The 12,085-nt window shown below is 35.5% G+C and overlaps 1 protein-coding gene across 1 annotated transcript in view; it reads left to right on the plus strand.

Annotated features, from left to right (window-relative positions):
• The first annotated feature begins 2,949 nt into the window (after nucleotides 1–2,949).
• NCOA1 (nuclear receptor coactivator 1) overlaps nucleotides 2,950–12,085 on the plus strand; it is a 106,981-nt gene continuing 97,845 nt past the window's right edge. Inside the window, exon 1 of the mRNA XM_068983236.1 lies at nucleotides 2,950–3,009. The gene's annotated coding sequence lies outside the window, so the exon portion shown is untranslated. The remainder of the gene's footprint in view (nucleotides 3,010–12,085) is intronic.

Raw genomic sequence — 12,085 nt, forward strand, 5'->3', positions numbered from 1 at the left:
CAGATTTACCTAGGGAAATTCAAAGATACATTGTTCCAAAGATGAAAGAACACAAAGTAGTAATCATGAGGAATCATCCAAGAAATATTTTATAGCACTGTTGATTACAAATACAAATAAGCTAGATATATACAGTGAGAAATCGGAGAAGGCAATGGCACCCGACTCCAGTATTCTTGCCTGGAAAATCCCATGGACAAAGGAGCCTGATGGGCTGCAGTCCATGGGGTCGCTAAGAGTCAGACGTGACTGGGTGACTTCACTTTCACTTTTCACTTTCATGCATTGGAGAAGGAAATGGCAACCCACTCCAGTGTTCTTGCCTGGAGAATCCCAGGGATGGCAGAGCCTGGTGGGGCTGCCATCTATGGGGTCGCACAGAGTGAGACACGACTGAAGTGACTTAGCAATACAGTGAGAAAAACCCAACTAAGTACAATGTAAATTGGACTAACCTACCTATAAATTCCTTTTTTTAATAGTTTAAACTATGTCAATGTGAAAAGCCAGTCCAAGTTTCTTTGCATTTTCAAATTGTGCATTTAAATCAAGGAAAGAAGGAAAAAAATCTTGAAAATATGAAAAGCACTTAGTCTAATTTAGAGGGACTATAAGAGGTAAGCACTTTTGGATCCAGTCATAGAATCATCCAATTTTCTAACATTAGATAGACATTCCACTTTAATCTGGAATTCATCATTGGGGGAAATCATGATTAAGAGAAAATATAGTCTTTATTTAAAGAGCAAAAGCCTCAAGCATTTAAAACCTCCATTATAAATATATAATAAAACAAAAATAGATTTATATTCTTTGATCATAAAATGCACTAGATATGCAAAAACTAAACAACTAATTTTATTTTTGAGTATATGAATTAATTTGGAGGAGAATTTACATCTTAATGCTATTGAGTCTTAGTGAACCCCTGAAAAAGGATTTACTTAATCTTACCTCAAGTATTAATAATTTTTTTTATCTTTTCAAGACATCAGCTTTTGGTTTTAAATTTTTTCAGTTGTCCAGTCTTCATATTTGGTATTGTTTTTACTTCAAGTTCACCAGCTTATTTTTGTGCCCTCACATATCTACTGTTAAGCTTGTCCAGTGAATTGAAAAATTTCAATGTTGAACTAGTTCTTTAATTTTCCATTTACTTCTATTTTATAGTTTCCATTTGCTCCCAGTATTTACCATCTGTTAACTTATTATAACATCTTGAACATATTCATAATAAACTGCTTTAACATCCTTATCAGCTAATTTCAACTGACTTTTGTTACCCTGATTTTGAATTGCAATTTCTAGTTTCTTTGCATGTTTAGTAATTTTTTTATTCTCTACTGGATGTTGTGGATACTATTGTGGATTGTTATTTTTTTCTGAAGAGTATTGATTTTTGTTCTAGTAGGCAACTAAATTACTGGCTAGTAAATACACACTTACTGAACAATCCAGTTGCAATTCTGGATGTTTATCCCAGAAGAATGAAAACCTATATTCACACAGAAACCTGTACACAAATATTTATAGCAGCTTTATTCATAATAGCCCCAAATTGAAAACAACCCAGATGTACCTCAACAGTGAATGGTGAAAAAGAAACTGTGGTACCTTCAAACCACGGAGCAATAAAAAGCAACAAACAATTTTTATATGCAACAAGTTGGATATCAAGGGCATTATACTGAGTAAAAAAGGCATTACAAAATATTTCCATACTTGATTCAAGTAGGGAATTAATTCAATTTTCATAATATTCTCAAAGTGACAAAATTATAGAAATGGGGGGAGATAAGTGGTTACTAAGGAGTTAGAAAAAGGGAGTGAGGAGTGTGTGATGATAAACAGCAGAAGGGAATCTCAGTTGTAGTATGGGTGTATGGAGCTGCTTGGAGTGTCCCTGTGCATGAGCAGTTCGGAGGACCAACCAAGGATTTAAGGAGCATTTGTACACAGATTGAAGGTACTCTACCCCCTTGCTCTGCTGCCCTTCTTGTTATCCTTTCTTGCCCTATCCTTATTGCCCTTTCTCCTCTTATTATCAAGCATTCTGTCAGCTCTGAACTACATTCTCCAATGCTTCAAGCCAAAGAGACAGTGGTTTTCTCCCTTAGGCGTAGCCTCCCTGTAGTACTTAGGGGTATACTGGGAAGAGTTCTCTGTGAGTATAGATCTTATTCAGTAGTATTCCTTTCTTTCAGTTATCAAGTATCCCACATTTCTGCCTGCTTTTGGTAACTTTTCCGTGTCTTTGAATAAATTTTATTTTGTCCAGATTATTTTGTCCATTGTTATCTGTGGGCAAGTTAGTCCAGTACAAGATCATTCATCCTTAGTGGAAAGAGAAGTCAGTGAAATTTATTTTTAGGTATTATGAATATAAAAAGTTTGTACACTTTTTCAATAAAAGATTTGAAAGTAAAATACCGTAGTAACTTTAATATATAATGGGAAGTGTTACAGAAATGAAAGAATTAAATGCAAACTGAAAACATTAAAAATCAGAATTTATAGGTAGAAAGAAAGATAAACATACAAATGCAGCCAGAAAACTTTTTTTAAAAGACATATAAATGAGCCTCTCAGAACATTAAGGGCAGAATGCAATTATGTATTACTTAAGCAGCAGTCTTAAATAGAAATATATATTTAGTTACCAGAAGGACTTCAGTTGTGAAATCAGATATTCATCCATTGTCTTTTGGAAGTATTTTTCCATTTGGCCTGAAAAGTTGTGTCTTTTTTTTTTTAACTTAACATTTCTGACCTTTATTATTTCTTAGAAAATAAAATAACGATCTAACCTCCCTTCTGCTTTTATTTTTTTCCTTCTCCTTTGTTTTAGTTGTTTGCATAACTGGCCTTAAATGAGGTAAGAGTGAAGAGACTTACTAGAGCCATCTCTGGAAAAGAGTATTCCCCCATTCCACTGGAAACTACCCTACGGAGCACCATATTTGACCATATCTGTTTTGAGGACTCATTATGAACAAAGAAGTCTCCCAGGTAGGAACTGTAACTCTGTTTTTAAAGAACTTTGTTTCATGGAAAGAGACAGACATTGCCATTTTTGTCACTTAACTTTTGTCTATATGACCGTAACTTAATTTTTTAAAAGCTGTTGCCTTTTTGCTAGTTTACTATAAACTGTTCTACTGTGCACATGCAAGTAAATATCAGATACTTATTTTTTTATTTAAAGATAGCTGTAGTCAGGAAAGCTGATTTTAATCTTTTCTTTTTTTTAATGCCAATGTATTTTTCACAAGTTAGAACAATGTGAAGCTGATTTTTGGAAGACATGTACAGTGTATCTACAGTTATCCCATGTCCTTTTAAGATAACTGGAATCATCTAGTTTTACAGATCTACAAGGAAACGTTGAGGGTATTTGAGGGTATTTTTGCCAAATTGTTTTAATGAGATAGCTACTCTAAATGTGTTTCATCTGCTGACTGTTTTTCCTAAATAGAGTATTTCCACAAGGCAAATGCATTTGTATTTATTTCTTATGTTAAAAAATTAAAATTTAAATTAAGTATGAGGAATTTAAAGTATTGGGTTTAAAACTTATTTTGTTTTCTTCTTCTTATCTATTTGCTAATAGAAAACCAAAAAATACTTTTTTACGCTTTCCCCAAACTTAGTCTTTGCCATCTAGGGAAAAAATGCAAAGATTGGAAACATTGTTTCTTGATCTGTAGAATAAACTTTTAGTGGTAAACATAAATTTGTTAAATACATTGTTTCAAACATTATATATTTTTAGAAGTTAAGCTGCCAAGTCCTTGATGATGTCTTCATTATTAGTGTAATAAATTTAAAGAATGTGCACAGAATTTTCTTTTATAAAAAGCAGTTTTTAAAGTCTGATAGTTAATAGAATAAATGAAACAAGATAAAATGAGTCTGATTCAAAGACTCTGTTTCTTTGCTTTTGCTGTTTATTCATGGCCATAAAGATTAAGATATGGGCACGTTGTTTATGACAGAGGCTTAAGAAGCCAGGACTCTTTTCTGGGCCAGGGATAACCACCATCTGAGTTTTGGTTCCTGCTTTGTGGGTTCAGAGAGAATTTTTGTTTCCAGATGTTTAAGGATATCCCTGTTCAGTCATTAGCTTTAAAATATCTGTTTTTTTTTTAACAAAAAATTAGACATACAAGGAAATAAAAAAATATGACCCATACACAGGAAATATAGCCATTAGTAAAGGAAGCCCAGACATTGTATTTATTAAACAAAGAAGTAAAAGTAGATAAGTCGGATTTCATCAAAACTGAAAACTTTAGGTCATCAAAAGTTAACCATAGTTTGGCAGAAACCAATGCAATATTGTAAAGCAGTTATCCTTCAACTAAAAATAAATTTAATTTTTTAAAAAGTTACTATAAAGAAAATGAAAAGATAATTCACAGAATGGAAGAAAATATTTGCAAATCATATATCAGATTAGGATCTAGACATGAATATAAAGAACTCTTATGACTTAAAAAAAACACAGCCAAATTTAAAAATAGGCAAAGGATTTGAATAAAAATTTCCTCAAAGATATGCAGATGGCCAGTAAGAATATGAGAAGATGGTTAGCCATTAACAGTTGTCGTTTAGTTGCTAAGTCATGTCTAACTCTTTTTAACCCCGTGGATCACCAGGCTCCTCTATTAATGGAGTTTTCCAGGCAAGAACCCATTGGAGTGGGTTGCCATTTCCTTCTTCAGGGGATCTTCTGACTCAGGGATCAAACCCATGTCTCTTAAATTGGCAGGTAGATTCTTTGCCACTTAGCCACCAGGGAAGCCCCCACTAGTAATTAGGGAAATGTAAAACAAAACTATATTGAAATACCATTTCACACACACCAGGGTGACTATAATTAAAATAAAATAAACAGAAAATAAAAATTTTTGGTGAGGATGTGGAAAAATTGGACACTTGGGCATTGCTGGTGAGAATTTAATGTGGTATAGCCACTGTGGAAGACAGTTTGACAGTTCCTCAAAACGTTAGAGAGTTATCAATAAAATATGACCTAGTGGTTTCATATCTGAGAGAACTGAAACCATGTTCACACAAAAATTTGCACATAAATGTTCATAGTAGCATTGTTGTTTAATAGCCCCAATAATGGAAAACCTAAGTGGCCATCATTTGATGAGTAGGTACACAAAATGTGCTATATCCAAACATGGGAAATTACTCAGCCATAAAAAGGGCAATAGGAGTCCTGAATCCCCATCTGTTTTTTTATCACATGAGAAAGAATTTAATTGTCATTGAAATGAAAAGACAAAAGTGAAAACTTTTTAAAAGATCTTAGGTATTTGAGGACTCCAGTTTGAGAAACATTCTTTATGGCAGTTACCCAATGCAGGAACTCTCTATTTATCATGATTTTTCCTGTGTGATATTATCAGCTGAAGGAAAGTGAAAGCGTTAGTTGCTCAGTCATGTCTGACTTTTCGACCCCATGAACTGTAGCCCACCAGGCTCCTCTGTCCATGGAATTCTCCAGGCAAGAATACTGGAGGGGGCAGCCATTCCTTTCTTCACAGGGGATCTTCCCAACCCCAAAATCCAACCCTGGATTGAAGGTCTCCTGCATTGCAGGCAGATTCTTTACCATCTGGGAGAAGTTTAACTCAGTGTCCCTTCATGTCTATGCTCTGTGCTAACTGCTTGGTAGCATTTTAAAGTACATTGTTAGCGTTGCTTATTAATTAATTGTTATTTTTCAGATTATGCAATCCTCAGCTTCATCTGGGAGATGTGACAGATTTCATATGTAGAAATTTATAATTCAACTGAAATATAAATCACTGACCTATTTCTTCAGCCTCATCTATTTGGCTTAGTCTGGTCCGTTTGAAGAGAGGTAGATGTGATTTCTGGTTTCTAAAACTGCTCTCTAGAGAGTGCATGAGATTGTGTATAACTTAGCAACTCTTTTTAAATCAACAGGGTACTTTTAGTTAGAAACCATACCTCTTTTTTTAAAAGGTGATATGTAAACTGGCTTCCTGAAACCAGCATTTCTTTTCTTAATGAACCTTGTTTAAGTTCCCTACTGCCAGATATAAAGCCATTCCACAAATAGAACAGCTATAAAAGTTTTCACTCATCAGAGGTTTTGCATTCCACTATCTGTTTATTGTGTTTTGTAAATAGAAAGTAGTTAATACCAGAATCATATCATCAGCAAATTGTTGGTGACTTTCTCATAGCTTCTTACTATTGGCTCTTATTTTGGTAGGCCAGATATTGAATTGCTGTTGAATTGTTGTCTGATGTTTCCTCAGCCCCAGAATTTCAGATAAATTTAGCAGATGTCAGTCTGCAGCCAGTAGTAGCATGGTATGGGCAATCTGTTTTAAATCTAGATTTATTTGTTGCTCAGAATTGTACAAACTATGAGATTGTATTGCTTACATTTACAGTTGTGTAAATACAACATGTCTTTGTGTCTCTGTCGTACTGTGAAATATTGTAGAAGGTTTCTTCAAAATAGATCTTATTAACCTTTTCAGAATTAGAAAAGATATTCTCAAATTTCTAGACCAAAAAGATAGTTTCTTTTTTTTCCCCACTGAAAACAGGGGAAAGAGGATTTCAAGAAAGCTCAATTTCTCAATTATAGAAAAGAATTCCAAAGCATTAGGAAAGATTTCAGAAAATATTAATTGTAAAAAAATCTTAAACATTCTTTAAAAAATTTAAATGTCATATTAGTAAAATAACTCACTTTTAATTTATCACCTGTTTTGGCTTCTGTAACTTTTAGATGTTATGTTACATATTGGATATACAGTAAAAAGATCTAGTATTTTTTTTTTTTTTGAGTTCACAGTCTAGAAGAGGCGACAAGCAAGAGAATTATAATTTTACAGCATATAAGCATAAGAAATACATGCCCAGGAGTATTTTGAGAGCCTGTAGAATTCAGATAGGTTGATTCTTAGATAGGTAGAACCTAATGTCTTAAGTAACAGAGAAGATGAGCAGCTAAGTAAAACTGAGCTTTAAGTAAGAGTTAGCAAACTCTTGGATTTTAGCAGACTCTCAATTCTTTCATTTTTCTTTCTTGTTCATCATTAGCTTCTCTCTTGTATTTCTGCTTTTGTTGAAAAGTTTAGAGTTGATAATTCTTCATTATTATTAATTTATCACATGATTTCTTTTTTGTTTTAATTTTGAAATATATTTTATTTCTATGTAAAAATAAAATTCAGTGACTTCTTTACTTCTGTGATATCTGGTTAACCTCATTTATGTTCCTGTGACTTTTCACAGGAAAAGATGTTAGCCATCTTATTCATTAAAATAATATGTCACTTAACTGATTATTCTTGTTTTGTGTTTGAGAATGGTCTTTCAACATCTTTTTTTGTTGTGGTTGTGGTTTCAAGTCTGGTATATTTATCTTTGCATTGAGGTTGTCTACCTTTAATTGTAATTATTTTCCTTGTCCTATAGATTTTTCCTCTCCCCCACCACAGGAGGTTTAATAAATGTTTTCCTCTGATGACATTAATCCATAATGCAGCTCATCTCATTTATTTATCATTAATAGAAACCCAGAACTTAAAAGTCCATTATGTTTATACATGTTGAATTTGAGGTGACAGTGGAATGTTCAAATGGAAACGTCCATTTAGCAGCTAGAAACTTATTTAGATAGCAAGTCGCTGAGATCAGAAAGATTATGCTTGCCCTTTGTGCAGGAAGTCTTAGAATGAAAATCGGACCTTGTTACTTCTCTGCTCTTAACCCTCCAATGATTGGCTAATTCACTCAGAGTAAAGCTGAAGTCTTTAAAATGGTTTAAGCCAAGACCTTACATGATGCAGCCTTGTCTCCCGCTTCTCACTCCCCAGTTTTACCCACACTGATCTCTTTCATATTTTTTAAAAGTATAGTTATGTTCCACCCTTCAGGCTGTACAGCCCTTCCCCTGCCAGGAGCACTCTTCCTCCAGATGTCATTCTCTCTTCCTCACCTCCTTGAAGTCTTTGCTCACATCTCACCTTCTTAGGGCTTCCCTGGTGGCTCAGACAGTAAAAAATCTGTAGTGCAGGAGACCCAGGTTTCATCCCTGGTTTGGGAAGATCCTCTGGAGAAGGAAATTGAAACTTACTCCAGTATTCTTGCATGGAGAATTCCAGGGACAAAGGAGCCTGGTGGACTACAGCCCATGGGGTTGCAGAGTTGTACATGACTGAGCACACACACTTTGATACTTTCTCAGTAAGGCGCTTCCTAACTACTATACTTTAAATTGCTGCCCTTCTCCTTCCATAAATCTAAGCCTCTATTTTTACCTTATTTTCCTCCATTTTACCACCTTTTCATATACTCTGTAATTAACTTTTTCACTTTCTCTCTCTCCTTCACAGTAGAATGAAACTTTATGAAGACAGTGAATTTTTATAAGTTTCATGCAGAATTGTATTCCCACCACCTAGAACAGAAGCTGGCAAATAGTAGGAGTTCAGTGGGTCTTCCCAGGTTGCGCTAATGTTAAAGAACCCTCCTGTCAATGCAGGAGACGCAGGTTCAATCCCTGGGTCAGGAAGATCCCCTGAAGGAGGGCATGGTAACCCACTACAGTATTCTTGCCTGGAGAATCCCATGGACAGAGGAGCCTGGCAGGCTATAGTCCATAGGGTTGCAACGAGTCAGACATGACTGAAGCGACTTACTACACAGCATAGGAGCTCAATAAATACTTGTTGCTGGGTTAAGTTAGGCTCTCCACACTGACATCAGTGTAAAGTTTCTGACTAATGTTTACCTTTGCAGGGAGGATGGGATATTACCAAGGTTTTTAAAGCCTTTCCTTAGTATTGAAACTAAAATTAGCATATATAATCTATATGTGTCTATATGGACTCTATGTAGTATATTTTATATATATGTATAATCTGTTTATACATAGGTTATATTGGTTGGGCTAATGCTGACTGGACAAACATTTAATCACTCATTCACCAAATTCTATAATGGACACAAAATAGATGGGAGCTGGTGCAATCTCTGTGTATTATGTTGGAGGCTTTAGAGTTATCCTGTGGACAGTCAAGATTAAGGGAAGAGTTTTAAGCAAGAGGTTGACCTGACTTGTGTTTTTGATAGCCTGCTTGGGTGGCTCAGGAAGACCACCTGGGAAACTATTTTGATAGTTCCACAAGAGGTGAGAGGAGACTGTAAGTATAGGATGGAAATAAAAATTGACACATTTTAATGTTTGATTGCATGTCAGGTGTGAGAGAAGAGGCTGGAATGACTCCAGTGTACCAACTGTGAGAAAAAGAAATACATGAGGAGGAGATGTTAAGTTCATTTTGGAAAGTTGAATTTGAAGTGTCTGTGTGACATCTGGATAGTGTTATCCAGCAAGGAGTGGGTTGTGAGTCTGAGACCCAGGAGATCTGCTTGGGAGATAGAGATTTGGGAGTAATTGGTTTAGAAATGTTTTTTGAAACCATGATTCAGTGAGTGATATCCCCCCAAAGTAATGTATAATATGAGGGGAAAAGAGGACTGGAACACTAGAGCCTTGAAGAAATCTAACACAGTCTAATCCAACTGGGCAAAAAGCACTGAGAATAAGGTAAGTAGAAAACCACACTACTTCTGCTGATCTCTCAGGTCATGGCTTAAACATAAGTTTATCAGAGAAGCCTCAGTTGATCACCCAGTTAAAAATAGGTCTCTTCTATTGTTTTTCTCTATGAATCCTATTCTTTTTCTTTATGACTTTTATCATTGTAGAAAATTACATATTATTGTGTGTTTTCCTTGTTTGTGTTTCCCACTTCATGAGGGCAGAAACCTTTATTTTCCTATCTATAGTTTACTCAACTCCTAGCACAGTGCCTAAGATATGATAGATGCTTGATTTATTTATTAAGTAAGTGATGAAAGTCAATGGGTGACAATATTTCCAGAAGGAAGCAGTTTCAGATGCTGCTCCGAGCAGCCCAGTAAAGTAATAGTAATAAGTTAGTGTCAGTAAATGCAGAAATGAAAAGTGTCCTTTGTATTTTTCAATGAGAAAGTATGGGATGAGTTATCCACTAATGAATACTACCCCTCATGGAGCCCTTGGTCTAAAGGGGAGATAATTACAATAACCAACAGTTACTTAGTGCACCCCTTTCCATGCACTTTTCATTCAGTCCTCACTACCGATCTAAAGACACTTGTTCCTTGGAAGAAAAGCTATGACAGATCTCGACAGCCTATTAAAAAGCAGAGACATTACTTTGCTGACAAAAGTCCGTATAGTCCAAGCTATGGTTTTTCCCGTAGTCATGTGTGGATGGTAGAGTTGGACCATAAGAAGGCTGAATGCTGATGCTTCTGAGCTGTGGTGTTGGAGAAGACTCTTGAGAGTCCCTTGGATTGCAAGGAGATCAAACCAGTCCATCCTAAAGTAAATCAACTGTGAATATTCATTAGAAGGTCTGATGCTGAAGCTGAAGTTTCAGTACTTTGGCCACTTGATATGAAAAGCCAAGTCTTTAGAAAAGACCCTGATGCTAGGAAAGATTGAAGGCAGGAGGAGAAGGGGATGACAGAGGACAGGATGGTTGGATGGCATCACTGACTCAATGGACATGAGCTTGAGCAAGCTCCAGGAGATGGTGAAGGACAAGGGAAGCCTGGCATGCCACAGTCCATGGGGTCTTGAAGAATCTAACACGACTGAGCAACTGAACAACAGCTTAACAAAGTATAGTTATTATTTGTAAGTTACCGATGAGGAAATAGGTTTAAGGAGATTAAGCGTTTTGCCCAAGAATAGGCAGGTAGTGATTAAACAGGGCCTTTCTGACCCTAATGCCTATGCTTTTACCATGCTCCAGTAGGAGAATCAGGCTGATTCTTCATCACCAAAGAGATACCTTGAAAGTGCCATTTGAGTAGGAATGGTTTTGCTGCTGTTTATAGGACACATTAGAAGTGAGAATGACCTGATATGAGAAATAGAAGGATCTTGCATGAATCTAGAATGAGGTATTAGCTTCTAAGCAAGAATCAAAACTGTATTTGAGAATGAAGAAAGAGGAGACGTTGTAGGATCTTTGTTAATAAAGACTTGACAGGACATTGATACAGAATGAGGAGTGAAAAAGAAAAGTAAAGAATAACTACAAGATTGCAGTCCTAGAAGCTGGAGATTTTCATGACTTTTACATCTAACATGGAGAAATTAAAAATGTGCCTCTTGGGCTACATGGAATAATAAATTCATGATTAGAATCCTAGGTATTTTTATACTGAAAAGGGGACATGAAAATCTTTGGTGTTAAGAAAGAGCTAGAGACAGAGTAAGTTTTAGGACTAGAGAGAGAAAAAGGATTTACTCAGACATTAATTAAAGCCATGTGAGAAATTCTTAGGGATCTCAACTTTACAAGCATGACTACTAACATGCAGCACTGTAGCTGTTTAATAATTTTAGAATTTAAGGAAAAGTTAAAGATTTTTCCCATTTAACAAGAGTTTCCTCTCCTTTCTCAAGGGTAGATGGAGTGGAAGAGAATGAGCAGTGTATAGTTTGGCCCTAATAAAGTCTAAGGGCAGTGATGAACATAAGGCCAGAGGCAGGAACCCAAGTTTCTTTAGAGATTCTATAGAGAATAGTGTTGATAGGGACAGATCAGAAAGGATCTTTCAGTGCAGTCACTAGCCGGCATAGCATGTAAGAGAGACCTGGCTGGCGTGCTAGGGGAAACGACTCTGTGTTCTCTGGCATCTATACCAAGATCCTAACATAGACTAAACACTTGATCTTTGTCGCCTGACTGCATAGACACAAGGTTAGAAGTACAGAATTCAAAGTTGGGAAGTACAATTCAAAATCCAAAGCTAGTTCATCGCTTTAACTTTTAATTATATATGCATTATTTCTTTTTCTCTCAATATAAAACCTCAAACCTTAGGAGTAAAAAGTTGCTTTAAGTCCTTTTCAAAACAGTCTAAAATAAATAAAAAAGTAATTTCTGATTCTCATAGAGTCATTTTTTTGCATTTACATATGAAGTGATTTTTCTCTTAAAAACATCTCATTGGGTAT

This window comes from Capricornis sumatraensis, chromosome 1, assembly GCF_032405125.1.
Source record: "Capricornis sumatraensis isolate serow.1 chromosome 1, serow.2, whole genome shotgun sequence".
In the NCBI taxonomy this organism is placed as follows: Eukaryota; Metazoa; Chordata; class Mammalia; order Artiodactyla; family Bovidae; genus Capricornis; species Capricornis sumatraensis.